The sequence below is a fragment of the Lytechinus variegatus genome, chromosome 2 (genome assembly GCF_018143015.1).
Source record: "Lytechinus variegatus isolate NC3 chromosome 2, Lvar_3.0, whole genome shotgun sequence".
Taxonomy (NCBI): Eukaryota; Metazoa; Echinodermata; class Echinoidea; order Temnopleuroida; family Toxopneustidae; genus Lytechinus; species Lytechinus variegatus.
Genome location: NC_054741.1, coordinates 41,727,991 through 41,742,067, shown reverse-complemented (window position 1 = coordinate 41,742,067; position 14,077 = coordinate 41,727,991).

Genomic DNA, 14,077 nt, shown 5'->3' with positions numbered 1-14,077 from the left:
AGCAATGAAAGAGTACAAAGATTATAAATAAAACACATGACAGAGTACTGCAAGACCAATATTCCATGTAATGAGTGACATGTAGAAATGTCCGGCCACAGATATGAATCATTTACACATCATAATACAATCTGAATGAAAAGTAAATAAAGTTGAATTAAGAGTGGAATATTGTGCAATTGTTTGTGCAGCCTTGAGAAAGATTGAAATACACACACACAAAAGAGAGTAAGCTTACTCTAATTCAATCTAGTAGTAGGACATGACCTAGGTCATGTCCTACTACTTGATTAAATGAATGTCTTCTATAAGAAAACACATTAAGAGTTTAAAATGCATACATGTATATACAAATGATTTTTTCCTCTTGAGCCTCTTTTGAAGTTTCAATAACAATTAGCTTTGTAATTCATAAATAATCATATATCTAAATAATACTGATAATAAAAAACTATTACCAAGTGGTTCTATGATAAAACAAGTCAATGTATGTGATTATACAACATCATCAATTTAGAAAGTCTTTGATATTGCAAATAAAAGTATTGAATTAAATACATGAATACATCAAGGTATATGCAAGATATTCAGCTATTTCTGGCATTGTATAGCATTAACTAAATTCATTATCTATATATTGCTTCTTCCTGTTCACTACTTGTATGCATTTGTATTGATCCATTATATGATGCTGAAAACTACATGGAATAAGAGGCATTGCATGTGATAAAGGCAGTATGGTGCTATGAGGTACAAACTTGAATATTCCTGATCTGACCCATGGAATCAATTGCCAGTGAGCCACCAATAATTCCATATTAGATGTAATATCGATTGGATGGACTGCAATGATTTATACTTAAGACTTAATTCAGTAAGTTTTTACTCACTCAGTATGTACTCGATTTGTTTGAAAAACCACTTTCTTATCCATGTCATTATCTACATGTACCATGTACGTTTAGCGCTTCATATATCTCCAGCCCAAGTACAGCCCCGTGGGCTGAGTTGGGCATATGCTATGATGACCGGTCGTACATGCATGAAAGCGGAATTCTCACAACTTGGAATGGCATGCATGGTGTCGCATGAAAGAATTTTGCACACAAAAAGCACATCTATAGGGCCTGTAACACAAAGCTTAGCAATGATTGTAGAACAGTTTTCTATGTTTGATTCTATTTACTATAATGTACATGTACAATCAATCTTACAAATTTAGTGTATGATTAATTGTTACCCACTATGTTACGGACCCTCAAGTCTATGTCCTCAAGATTGCGAAAGTTCGCTTATGTCCACCAAAACAAATACATGGGGGTGTTTCACAAAAAGTTAAGAATGACTGAGAATCGCACTTAAATGCTGACGCGTACATGATATGTAACCCAGGGCCCTGTCCACGGATGATTATTATATTGTTACTGGGGGTGCTGAGCATTGTCACAGCATCCCCAGTAACAATAGATAATCCTCTGTGGCCAGGTCCATGATGTACATCTAACATGCAGTCTTATTGATCAATACGCAGTAGTAAGCATCCTCTTATGATCTGGCCAATGCAGTCATGACTTTTATACCTCACGCATCTAAGTCATACATTAATCTTTGTGAAACACCCCCTGGATCTCAAAATTAAGAACCTGCCTTTTATAGATTGTAGGAATATTATATCATGTTAAGTTCATTCCTAACAATCCACTAAATATTCCTATTAAAATTGAAAACAATTAGAGGATCCTAATACCTACTTCTACTGTTCTGCTCTTTCCACAGCAGTGAATATTGCCGATTCAACATCTACTGAATAGATCAAAACAAACGGTATGGATACCCATTTACATGTACAAATCATGCGTTAGAGGCATTTATTTTAATTTTTGTGAATATGGGTTTTGAACCAAAATCAAGGAATATTAGATATGAAATAGAAATGGTGAGTACAGTATAACAGCACTTGAGGAAGTGTGATTGTTCAAATTTTTATGTCAAATAATCTGTTATGAGGACTTGACATTGGAAATTTCATATCAGGACTGAAAGATGTAAAACTGGCAAAAATACCTGAACTTTTAGTACCTATTTTGATATATACAGCATAGAAATATAAACAACCGATAAAGCCTCTTACAAACCAACTTGTGTGACATCGTACTATCTTTTATATCATTTTTATATAAATTTAGTCTATAAAATATTCACAAGCTATCAAATATTTATATGAATGCAGAAGTGCCCAATTGGAGTTTCACAAGGCAGTTCTTAAGTTGCGGACAACTTCTGTACAAACAGAAAGTTTTAGGGTGCTAATTCAAATTACACATCTTGTCTATTCTTGCGAGCTAAAGTTACAATTCCATCTATTCAATTTTTATTTCTAACAAATGCAAAGATCATGTTTTGTCAGAGTTTAAATAAGAACCCAGTTTCATGAATGGGGAAACACCAGTAAAAATTAGAGCAAGAGCAGCACTGGGCAGCAACCACTACTAACCTGTGAAGGTAACTGTTTAGGCAACACCACCAAGTAGTGTAATAGACTTACTCATTGAGTGAGAATGTACCTCCACATCACTATTCTAAGACTATTAGTACATGTAGTACTGTAATCAAAATTCAATATCTACTGCAAAACTTCATCAAGAAATTCAAATAAAAAATAAAACAAGACATTTAAGAGATATATTACAATACCACATCTCTACTAAATTTATTCACATTTGAAAAATGATTAAAAAGCAGAAGAAATAAAAATCTTCCATGCTAGGTTAATAAACAACAAACATTATATCACAATATGTCCAAACTTCCCATGCATAATAAATGAATGCTTATATTCTATCAAATAGATAGATAAATACCAATCAATAAATAAAAACAAAAGACTGTAAAGGAGGCAATCTGTGAATCAGAGGTTTTGAATATGGAATCACACACCAAATATTTGATAAATAAGTTTGCACATCTTAATATATCACACAGTTTTCATCAAAAAGTTAAAATTTATAATACAATTTGTTCATTGGAAATTTTATGTATTCCATAAGTGCATATATTTGTTCATAAATCACTTTTTATAAAATTCATACATTCTGATGACACATTCTATACACTTGTCTAAATCTTATATAAGTACATATAAGTCCATCTTAATAGACAATCTTTCATATATTTGAAAAACGTATCACATGTCCTGAAAACAAAAATACAGAAGTGTTTCACTGGGGGCCTTTTCACAAACGTGTGAATCTTGAATAACCATTGAATTGATGATTGCAATTCGTCTTTAGAATCATCGGACCTTTCACACGCTTACTCAAAACTGGATTTGTATTTGAATTCCTGAGCAAAGGCAGTATGTGTCCTTGGTGACTTGTCAATCAAAGCACTGCATCGATATGATGAGTGCATGACAATTGTATTATCTATGGAAGTGCTTGAAAGGACACATAAGCTCGGCCTCCCCAAAAAATGTCTTGGAGGACAAGCATTTCACACATAAAATTTGTACCGTAATTTGAGTGACACTTAACTGGAATTCACCTCTGGAGTAGAATTTCAATTTGTGATTGTGATTAGCATTTGTGATTTTAGTTTGGTTTCACACGTGCTAAAAATTTGTCATTAGCCTTAATTTCACTGGAATCATCATTCAAATTACATTTTTTTTACCGTGTAAAAGGGCTATAAGTAAGAGAGCAAATGTGGCGCTTTATTTTATTTCCTTTCCATTAATACAGACTTCATAAAGTTAAACACTGAAGCAATTAAAAGTGTTTTTTTTTATAAGGTTAACTCTTTGTATCTGGTCTATCCTCTCATGAATCTTACTTAATGTGCAGATAATAAAAATATACAAGTACATGGTACTGTGTAGTCTTTTCACTCAGACTGTGTTTCCGTTTATACACTGATGAATTGTGAGAACAGGAACTCTGTAGAGACTATTTATCAACACTAAATTCAGACACTGATGATCTGTCGAACAGACAACAAACTGTTGAGGTGTAGTCTTCTTATTCAGACTTGACACGTGGATCAACGTGTTGATGCTTTGCAAAGTTGATAAATACCTGTTCTAATGTGGTCTGACTGATGCTGTAGTCTACAATACCTAGCCTTTCTTTATTCTCTTCCAAGAGACCAAAAATAGAGGCCCAGTTGGTATTTCCATTGTCCACTTGGTAATGCACCATTTGCTGTAGGAAAGATAATGATATTGAAAATTAAATGTACTAGGTAACACTTCCATTGGAATGGTCATAGATGTGCTAAACAGGGTAAACACTGGGAACTTGATGAACAGAGAAATATTTAAATCAAGACTTATTTGCGATATATCTTTGGTCAATGTGTGAGAACACTGAGTAGACTAGGGAACACATCTGTGAAAGTCAGCCCTATTCTAAATATAAATTGATTATAATTTCTAAGATGATAATTCTGCAAATCACAAAAGAATGATTATTAAACCGATAAAAAAGACTTTGGAAAATGTTCTTGAAATATTGCATTAAACTACACACAAAGACAAATTAAGTGTAAACCTATATTTAAGAAAATCAGAACATTGATTTCTGCATACATTGTGTTCATAACTGCCAATTTTGTGATTGATTGCAAAACCTTAATTTCACAACACACAAAAAAGAAATAGCAAATTGACTGTAGGCTTGATTTTCATAATGATTGTATGTTGTGGTCAATTTAATACAAGGTAATTCTCGACCTACGAATCTTGCCTGATTTGCGATCAATAAAATATGCAATATGATCTTTTGACCCCTAGATGACCTTATCATCCTCATGAAATGTGGTAATACCCAAAGATCATTTGTTCCGAGTATGAACATAATTGATGTAGAAATAAAGAAATGAGAGTTTCCGAGTATGAACATAATTGATGTAGAAATAAAGAAATGAGAGCAAGTTGAACAAAAACTTGAAAAAAAGCATGGACATGACCTCGTATCCTTGATCTTTTGACTCCTAGATGACCTTTGACTGAATTATTCTCATGGACACAGATTTGGTATTACCCAAGGACCATGTGTACCAAGTGTGAACATAATTGATGTAGAAATTAAAGAAATGAGATCAAATTGAACAAAAATTTGACTTTTTGACCCCTAGATGACCTTTGACCCCACCTTCCTCTACAAAAATCATAGGGTATTACCAAACGATCATATTACCAAGTGTGAACAAAATTGATGAAGAAATAAAGAAATGAGAGCAAGTTGAAAAAAATTTCAGACAAGTGGAGTGCCTCTGGCAGTCTCGCCTGCATGACGCGATCAATATAGCAGCAGTGCTGACTTTGAAAACTACTATGAGACACAAAACACATCATTCATATAATGATACAACTACATTCATTGACGCTAAATGATATTTGACCTTGATCATGTGACTTGTCAGTGATATTTGATTACTTTTATGTCCACATTTCATAAATATTATCCATAAACTTTCAAAGTTATGATGGCAAGTCAACAATTACCCCCGACATGGCCAAAGTTCATGGACCTTAAATGACCTTTGACTTTGGTCATGTGAACTGAAACTTGCACAGGATGTTCAGTGATACTTGATTACTCTTATGACTAAATGTTATGAAATAGATCCATAAACTTTCAAAGTTATGATGGCAATTCAACAAATACCCCCAACTTAGCCATGGTTCATTGACCTTAAATGACCTTCGACCTTGGTCATGTGACCTAAAACTCAAGCAGGATATTCAGTAATACTTCATTACCCTTACGCGTAAGTTTCATGAATTAGGTTCATATATTTCCAAGTTATGACATTTACAGGTTAGGGTAAGACTTTGATGTTGATTCCTCCAACATGGTCTAAGTTCATTGACCCTAAATGACCTTTTACCTTGGTCAAGTGACCTGGAACTTAAAGAGAATGTTCAGTAATACTTGATTAACCATATGTTCAAGTTTCATGAACTAGGTCCATATGCTTTCTATGTTATGATGTCATTTCAATGAACCTTCGGTTAAGATTTAATGTTGACAGCGCCATTGGAAAAGCGGCATCTATAGTCTTGCTCTGCTATGCACGCGAGACAAAGGATTAACATGACCTTGTAACATGACCTTTCCAGAATAAGATGTTCTCCCCAGCGGATAAGAGCAACAAAGCATTCTGGAAATTCATCAAATCCAGAAAGCAAGAGTCAACTGGAATTGGATCCCTTCAAAGTGGTCAGAAGCTTATATCAGACAGTAAAGGGAAAGCAACAGTGCTGAATGACCAGTTCCAATCAGTCTTTACAGTTGAGGATAACTTGCACATCCCAGATCTTAGCCATCCTGCGTTCCCTATAATGGAAGGGATCGACATCTCTGTGGATGGCATTGTCAAGTTATTGAAAGATATAAATGTTAGCAAAGCTACAGGTCCAGATGGCTTACCAGGAAGAATCATGAAGTACTATGCTGAGGAAATCGCACCGATCCTGACCTATATTTTTCAGCAATCCCTTGACACAGGAATGGTACCCTCCGATTGGCGTCTTGCAAACATATCACCAGTTTTCAAGAAAGGAGACAAGAGCAAGGCCTCCAACTATCGCCCAGTATCAATCACATCCATCTGCAGTAAATTGCTTGAACATGTGATCTTTAGCAACATCATGGATCACTATGACATGAATAATATTCTCAACGATGTTCAACATGGCTTTCGACCTGGCCATTCTTGTGAGACCCAGCTGATTATTACATCACAAGATATCGCACACTCACTTGACCAGAAAGTACAGGTTGATGCAATTGCATTGGACTTCTCCAAAGCATTTGACCGTGTACCCCACGAACGCCTCCTTCATAAACTTCATCACTATGGGATCCGTGACAATCTGCTGAGATGGATCAGGGTTTTTCTGACTGAAAGGTTGTAGCGTGTTGTTGTGGATGGAGAGTGTTCAGAATGGGTACCAGTCACCTCTGGGGTACCACAAGGCACTGTCCTCGGGCCACTACTCTTTATCTCTTTCATCAATGATATAGTAGATGGGATCTCTTCTAACATCCGGCTATTTGCTGACGACTGCCTACTTTACGTCAAATCTCTGATGAAACAGATAGCCTTACTCTACAACAAGATCTCAACCAGCTACATTTGTGGGCTAATACGTGGCAGATGAAATTCAACACAGAGAAATGCTACCATATCTCATTTTCTCTTCGTCGGAAAGCCATCACCACAATGTACACACTTGGAAATACTCCCCTTGCATCAGTTTCAGATCTCCGGTATCTTGGCCTGACCTTCTCATCAAACATGTCCTGGAATAATCATATAAACAACATCACATCACGAGCAAATCGACTCCTAGGACTTGTCAGCAGGAACCTCCGTAGAACCACCCAAAATATTCGTCAACAAGCCTACTTCAGTCTTGTTAGACCACACCTGGAATACTGTAGCTCAATCTGGAACCCTCACACAAATAAGCACATCTCACAAATGGAAGCAGTACAAAGGCGAGCAGCAAGATTTACCCTCCAGAGATACCATCGTATGGACAGCGTCTCTGCCATGATCCACCAACTTAAATGGGAGAGCCTGGAGAGGAGGAGAAATGCTGCAAGCCTCTACCTTATGTACAAAATTCAACACAGGATGGTAGTAATCAATGCAGATCAGTACACAGCTCCTATGATAGCCAGCAATACTCGGCATTATCATCCAAAGAAGTTGTTGGCTATTCCATGCCGCACCCAACTATACCAGAACTCCTATTTTCCCAGGACAGTGACTGCGTGGAATGCGCTTCCCATAACCATCCTTGATGCTCCTTCATTGGAGGCCTTCAGGGGGGCGCTTCCAACCAACATCTAAACCAAGGAATAGCTTTTTACTTGCACAAACAGCACAATGTTTTATAAGCCCCAACAAGTATGCACTGCAGATGAGCACCCAAGATATTTCCTTAGCACTACATCCTGACTTATGGATCCTGCTGAGTATCGTCATAGAAGTAGAAGTATCATTTGACCTATTGACCCCTAAATGTCTTTGACCCCATCATTTTTATGGGGTCACATGTGGTATTACCCAAGGATCATTTGTACCAAGAATGAAAACATAATTGATGCAAAGATAAAGAAATGAGAGCAAGTTGGAACAAAACTAACATTTTCGAACAGGCTAAACAGACCAACAGGAAGGGTGATTACTACATGTAGGCCTCTGCTGAACTTTGTTGAGGCAAGACAAAAGTATATATTTGTTTTACAATCATTGCTAAGTTTATGTGTCATAATTTTGATGAAGGTACTGCAGGCAGTATGGTCTTCACATCATTTATGAGTGCACATGATTTGCATGAAATAAACAAACGTATCAGAAAACAGTGCGAAATAAAGTAAACCATTACGAAAATTTCCCGTTTGATTCTCGACCTCACTTTGGACTGCAAACTGCGGTTTCATACCCCGATTTGTGTTTGGAATATCTCAAACAACTTTTCCAACCCCGATAAACCCATCTTGGCCAGGTAATCCCCTTGTCTCGATTTCACCACCACGGGCCAGCTAAATGAGCGTTGAGCCAAGGACGAAATGATAAACAACAGCTGTGCTATTACGTAAGACTTGTCTGCCTGTAGAAGGATCCTTCGGAATGAAATTATTGTATTCGATATTAATCACGTTTTCAAAGGCATATTACATTCAGACATCCAATACTAGTCCATTTTCAATTTCGAACGAAGAAAATCGACCTTGAAATAAGGAAAGTAAGCGAATAAAAATTACGGTATGCTTAGCATGCAAGGACCGCGATGCATGCATAGTTTCTGTCCGTCCAGCAAGAAAATGGGTTCACTCGCGCAATGATACAGTCTTAACGTTCGAAAAATAGAAGTAATGGCATACCAACATACAAAGTATAATAATCATGCTGCTGATATGCACAAAAATATGAAATCATTATTTTTTTTTACCCGAAAGTCTTATTCATAATTTAAATGCAAACTATGCCTGTAACTATTTTTTTAATCGCAAACGTATAATCTATGTATAGGCCTACACCTCATCTTTGAGAAAAGGACATTTATAGGCCTCACTACAGATATGATTGGCAAATGCACGTTCTTTAGAGGTGTAGAAACTTAGAAAGGGGGTGGATGAAGAAAAATAAGTCTAGAAAGAAAAAAATTAGACAGCCAGACAGAGAGAAAGAAGGAAAGAAAGAAAGAAAGGAAGGAAGGAAGAAAGAAAGAAAGAAAGAAAGGAAGGAAGAGAGAGAGAGAAAGAAAGAAAGAAAGAAAGGAAGGAAGGAAGGAAGGAAGGAAGAGAGAGAGAGAGAAAGAAAGAAAGGAAGAAAAACTTTCTATCAACGCGTGTATACATGGAACTCCATGCGCTCGCCGGAACACATTGCAATCCATCGTGTGTGGCCCCCTGCTGTGACCGTAGATGCTGGGGTGAATTATCTTCGGACCGAGGTCAAGAAACAGGTGTTTCTATACTTAAATTTCATGCTTGAGGGCAATAGGATTTGTATTACTGGGAGAAGAGATTTGATGATAAGGAAAAATGGGGTATACAGCTCTCAAACGCGAGATTTTCGTCATGCAAATTTAGAATCCCAAATCTCGGTTATGACTGTAATTGATGGCTTGAAATTTAACACAAGTGGAATGCCTCTGGCCGTCTAACCTGCATCATGCGATTCAACATAGCAGCAGTGCTGACTTTGAAAACTACTATAACTCGCACAAGGTGTTCAGTGATACTTGTTTACTCTTATGTCCACGTTTTATGAACTAGACCAATAAACTTTCAGAGATATGATGGTTATTCAACAAAAAACCCCAACATGGTCAAAGTTCATTGACCTTACATAACCTTTGACCTTGATCATGTGACCTGAAACTCGCACAGGATGTTCAGTGATACTTGATTACTCTTATGTCCAAGTTTCATGAATCAGATCCATAAACTTTCAAAGTTATGATGGTAATTCAACAGATACACCCAATTCGGCCAAAGTTCATTGACCTTTGACCTTATTCATGTGACCTGAAACGCGCATAGGATGTTCAGTGATACTTGAATACTCTTATGTCCAAGTTTAATGAACTAGACCAATAAACTTTCAAAGTTATGATGGGAATTCAACAGATACCCCCAATTTGGCCAAAGTTCATTGACCCAAAATGACCTTTGACCTTGGTCATGTGACATGAAACTCATGTAGGATGTTCAGTAATACTTGATTAACCTTATGTCTAAGTTTCATGAAGACATTTCAAAAACTTAACCTCAGGTTAAAATTTAGATGTTGATTCCCCAACATGACCCTAAATGACCTTTGACCTTGGTCATGTGACATGACTCGGGCAGGATGTTCAGTAATACTTGATTAAACTTATGGCCAAGTTTCATGAACTATGTCCATATACTTTCTAAGTTATGCTGTCATTTCAAAAACTTAACCTTCGGTTAAGATTTGGTGTTGACGCCGCCGCCGTCAGAAAAGTGGCGCCTATAGTCTCACACTGCGTTGCAGGTGAGACAAAAATCAACGAACATATTAAAGGGCAGCTACACACGGCAGTGTTAATATAAGGAAGGTCCACTCGATACGCGCATACAATTGAAGTGTGCAAACAATTTGGTAGTCATGCCAACGAAACCAAGAACCGATACAATACACTCACGAAGTAATAGCAAAAATGGAGGTAAACTAATAGATTATGCCACTTATAGATTCAAATACTGTATTAGAAACAAAATATATATATAAACGATGAAATCTTTATCTACCACATTTTGAAAATAAAATTATTTCTCAATTATTATCTTAACTATTTTGTAAATCTTCAGTAAAACAGGATTAAATTGTGTCATAAATAAACCAGTATGCTAATTTCACCCAGATTTAGGCAAGCTCATTTTGTGACTACCGAAATCCTCTCAGAGCACTTTTTTAGTAGATTGTATAGTTGACTTCTTTTCATTTCCTCTTTACAATTATTTTTGTTTGAAAATTTTTCTCATCAAATTTTTTTCCTAAAATATCAAGTGGTGGTGATAACGGTTTTATGACTTCGCATATCAACATGATAACAAGGAAACGTTAGGTTGATACATTCTTCATCTGAATTTTGCTGCATCACATTAATGCACCTACACAATCCAGCTGCACCTCGTTCTTGATTATACAGGCGCCGTGGCTGGCATAACCGCAGCGGCGCCCCGGCCCGGTTATTGCTGAGGTAGGGTACGGTTCTGCATGCATATGCTAATCAACACAAAATTTTTGAAAAATTATGGAATGAAAAGAGTAAATGTGACATAGACCTTCGCCCCTTGATAGTTCTCAAGTCAAGACCTGTCGGAATATACATAGCTGGATACTTAATCAGATAATTTCGGACGAATATTAGGTCTACGTTAGGTCTAGGTCTTGGCTTTACAGCTAGTGTAGTGGCCGTATTCGATCCTACCTGATGTATTGCTAAAATCTGGGTTGGATTTTTGGATATACCATACTGTAAAAGCTGTTATTTTTGTGTACAGAATTTTTGCGAATCGCGGAGGTCCCGACATTTTTGCGGGTTGTTAAATTCACGATCGGAAGATGTACAAAATACTTCTATGGCATTTCAAAGAAGCAAAACTAGTGCAAATCATGTGCAAATCGAAACTCCTCAAAGTCTCCTTTTTTATGTTAAAGGCTTTTCAGTCTATATCAGACTATTTAAGCCTAATCCATGCTGATGTGTCTTTTGTACATAAAAAACAGTCAAAACAATTACAAACTGTGGAAAAAAAGTGGCTTAAATTTCACTTTATTTACCTTTAGATCTGAAAATTTATCATGCCTCAGTTTGATCTGTAATCCATAAGGTTAAGCAATCTTTGGAATTTGTGTTTTGTTCGATTCATTTTTCAAAAAGTTGGTAAAAGTGCAAAAATGTGGAATTTTGTGAACAAAATCTTCACCTCTAAAAGCTCTGGTCGTGTGACTTATGAATATTAATGAGTATGCAAAAAGCTGCCAACACGTGTGTATAGAGTCAATCAGATGACAATAAAATCAAATTATTTCATGGGAAATACATTTTGATATCACTGTGAGTGAATAAATATTGATAAAATAGTGTTGGAAAATAGTTTAGGCTCTGATTTTGTTTGAGAAATAAAAAAAGTGATATTCTACCTATTTGAATCAATAACTGTACTTTCTAAACCTTCTTTTTGTAACATGTATACAGTGCGTATCAAAAAAAAGTTTACACTTAGAAAAAGTCCTGTAAAATTTTACATTTGTGATATCCTGAAGATTTTTCCACATTTTAACATAGGTACAGATCCATTTAAGCAAATGATGATATAACTGTCAAAAAATATTTCCGCTTGAGTGAGCACCACTTACTTTTGAAAAGTTAGAGAAAAATTATTTGCGCAGAACTATGAAATAGTTATGCGAATAAAAGTAAACCTTAATCATGAAGTACACATTGAATTTAGCTATTAAAATTGATTAGAAGATATCGTTTACCCTTTTTTTGTTTCCTTGCCCAAAACACTTAGAAGAGTGCATTGCGCCCCACCCCACTCCCCCACACGCTGAGGCCATCGTGACGGCATTTTCTTTACACTGAGATGTGATTTACATGAAATGGCTTAGGATTGATTTTCATTTTGTTAATCATTGTCAAGCTTGGGAAAAGTGTGGAGAAGCAAGTATTGAATGAAAAGTGAAATGTAAACCCACTTTACATGATAAAACCTCAGTGAAAAATGCTGGAAATGTGTGATATAAACGTTTGTTCAGATTCAGTTATGTCATCAGATCCAGCTGGCACAAAAATGGTAAAGGTTGTGCTTACTAAGGTCGATTTGGGTGGCAAAATTGTTACAAAATGTTTAAATGTATACGTTTTATTCAGTTGACTAAAAGTGCAAGGGAAATGTATGAGAAATGTTTTGCAGGGTAAGTTTGATTTCGCCCTTTCCCCTTGACACAGCGTGAAAACGAGCATTTCTGCGCAAACAGATTTCTGCGAGCTTTACAAAAATGGGCAGTGCTCACTCAAGTGTAATATTCTGTCAAAACTTTTACTTCCATTGGATAGATGAGACCCAAACCCAAGATTACATGTGAAAAAATTACCCACATGTTGTATATTTTTTAATTCCCAGGGCTTTTTCAAAGTGTAAACTTTTTTTTGACACGCACTGTAGAGGTGCATATCTTAACTGGGCGTTGTGGCGTGCGCCTGTAATCCAAGCTGTGGGGAAGTTACAAATTGATGCAGAAGTTCGAGGTTCGAGCCCTGGTCACGTCTTTCGGATGGTGACGTTAAAGGTCAGACCCAGACGTAAATAATCATATCTGATTGATACACGTCTGACAAACCTAAAATACACACTCAATTGAATTTTCATTCCTAGTTCCGGGTTGCAAAGTGGAGAAGATGCTGTTTCGAAACCAACTCATTAATTTCAAGCAAAACTAGCTTGTATTATTACAGAAAAGGAATGCAAGCCGTGAATGCAGGCGCACGGTTCGGATCTCCTCTGACAAACACGCAGCAATTCAATGATAAAGGGGTTGTAGCAGTCGTGAGAAAATAAGATCGAATGTACGAGAGTGCACACGCCGAAGCTAACCCGGTGGGAAGTGGCGGGAAATTCGAAAGGGCTATCCAACCCACATGGACGCCAGGACCAACTGGACAAGTCTTCTTGACAGCCATCTTAAGCTTCAAACGTTATTGGAAATCTGACTCAGCGTTACTCAAACACAAACTGTGAGCTCTAATGTTTTCTGATTTGTTAATATTTTGCACATTATAAGGTAAGATTTTACTGATTTGGCGTTTAAATTTATTCACTCATTAGCACCTATAGATAACACTAACCACCATAACAAATCAAATAACAAATGTGTCTGTGATGTATCAAAATGGCTACTTCTGCCTCCTCTGGCGAGGAGGCGTATGAAGATTATGCTAGCGGGATTTATTATCAATCGCAAGGGAGAATACGCCCACCATCGCCTATGGTGGCTGACCGTGAGGTATTTAGTGATCAAA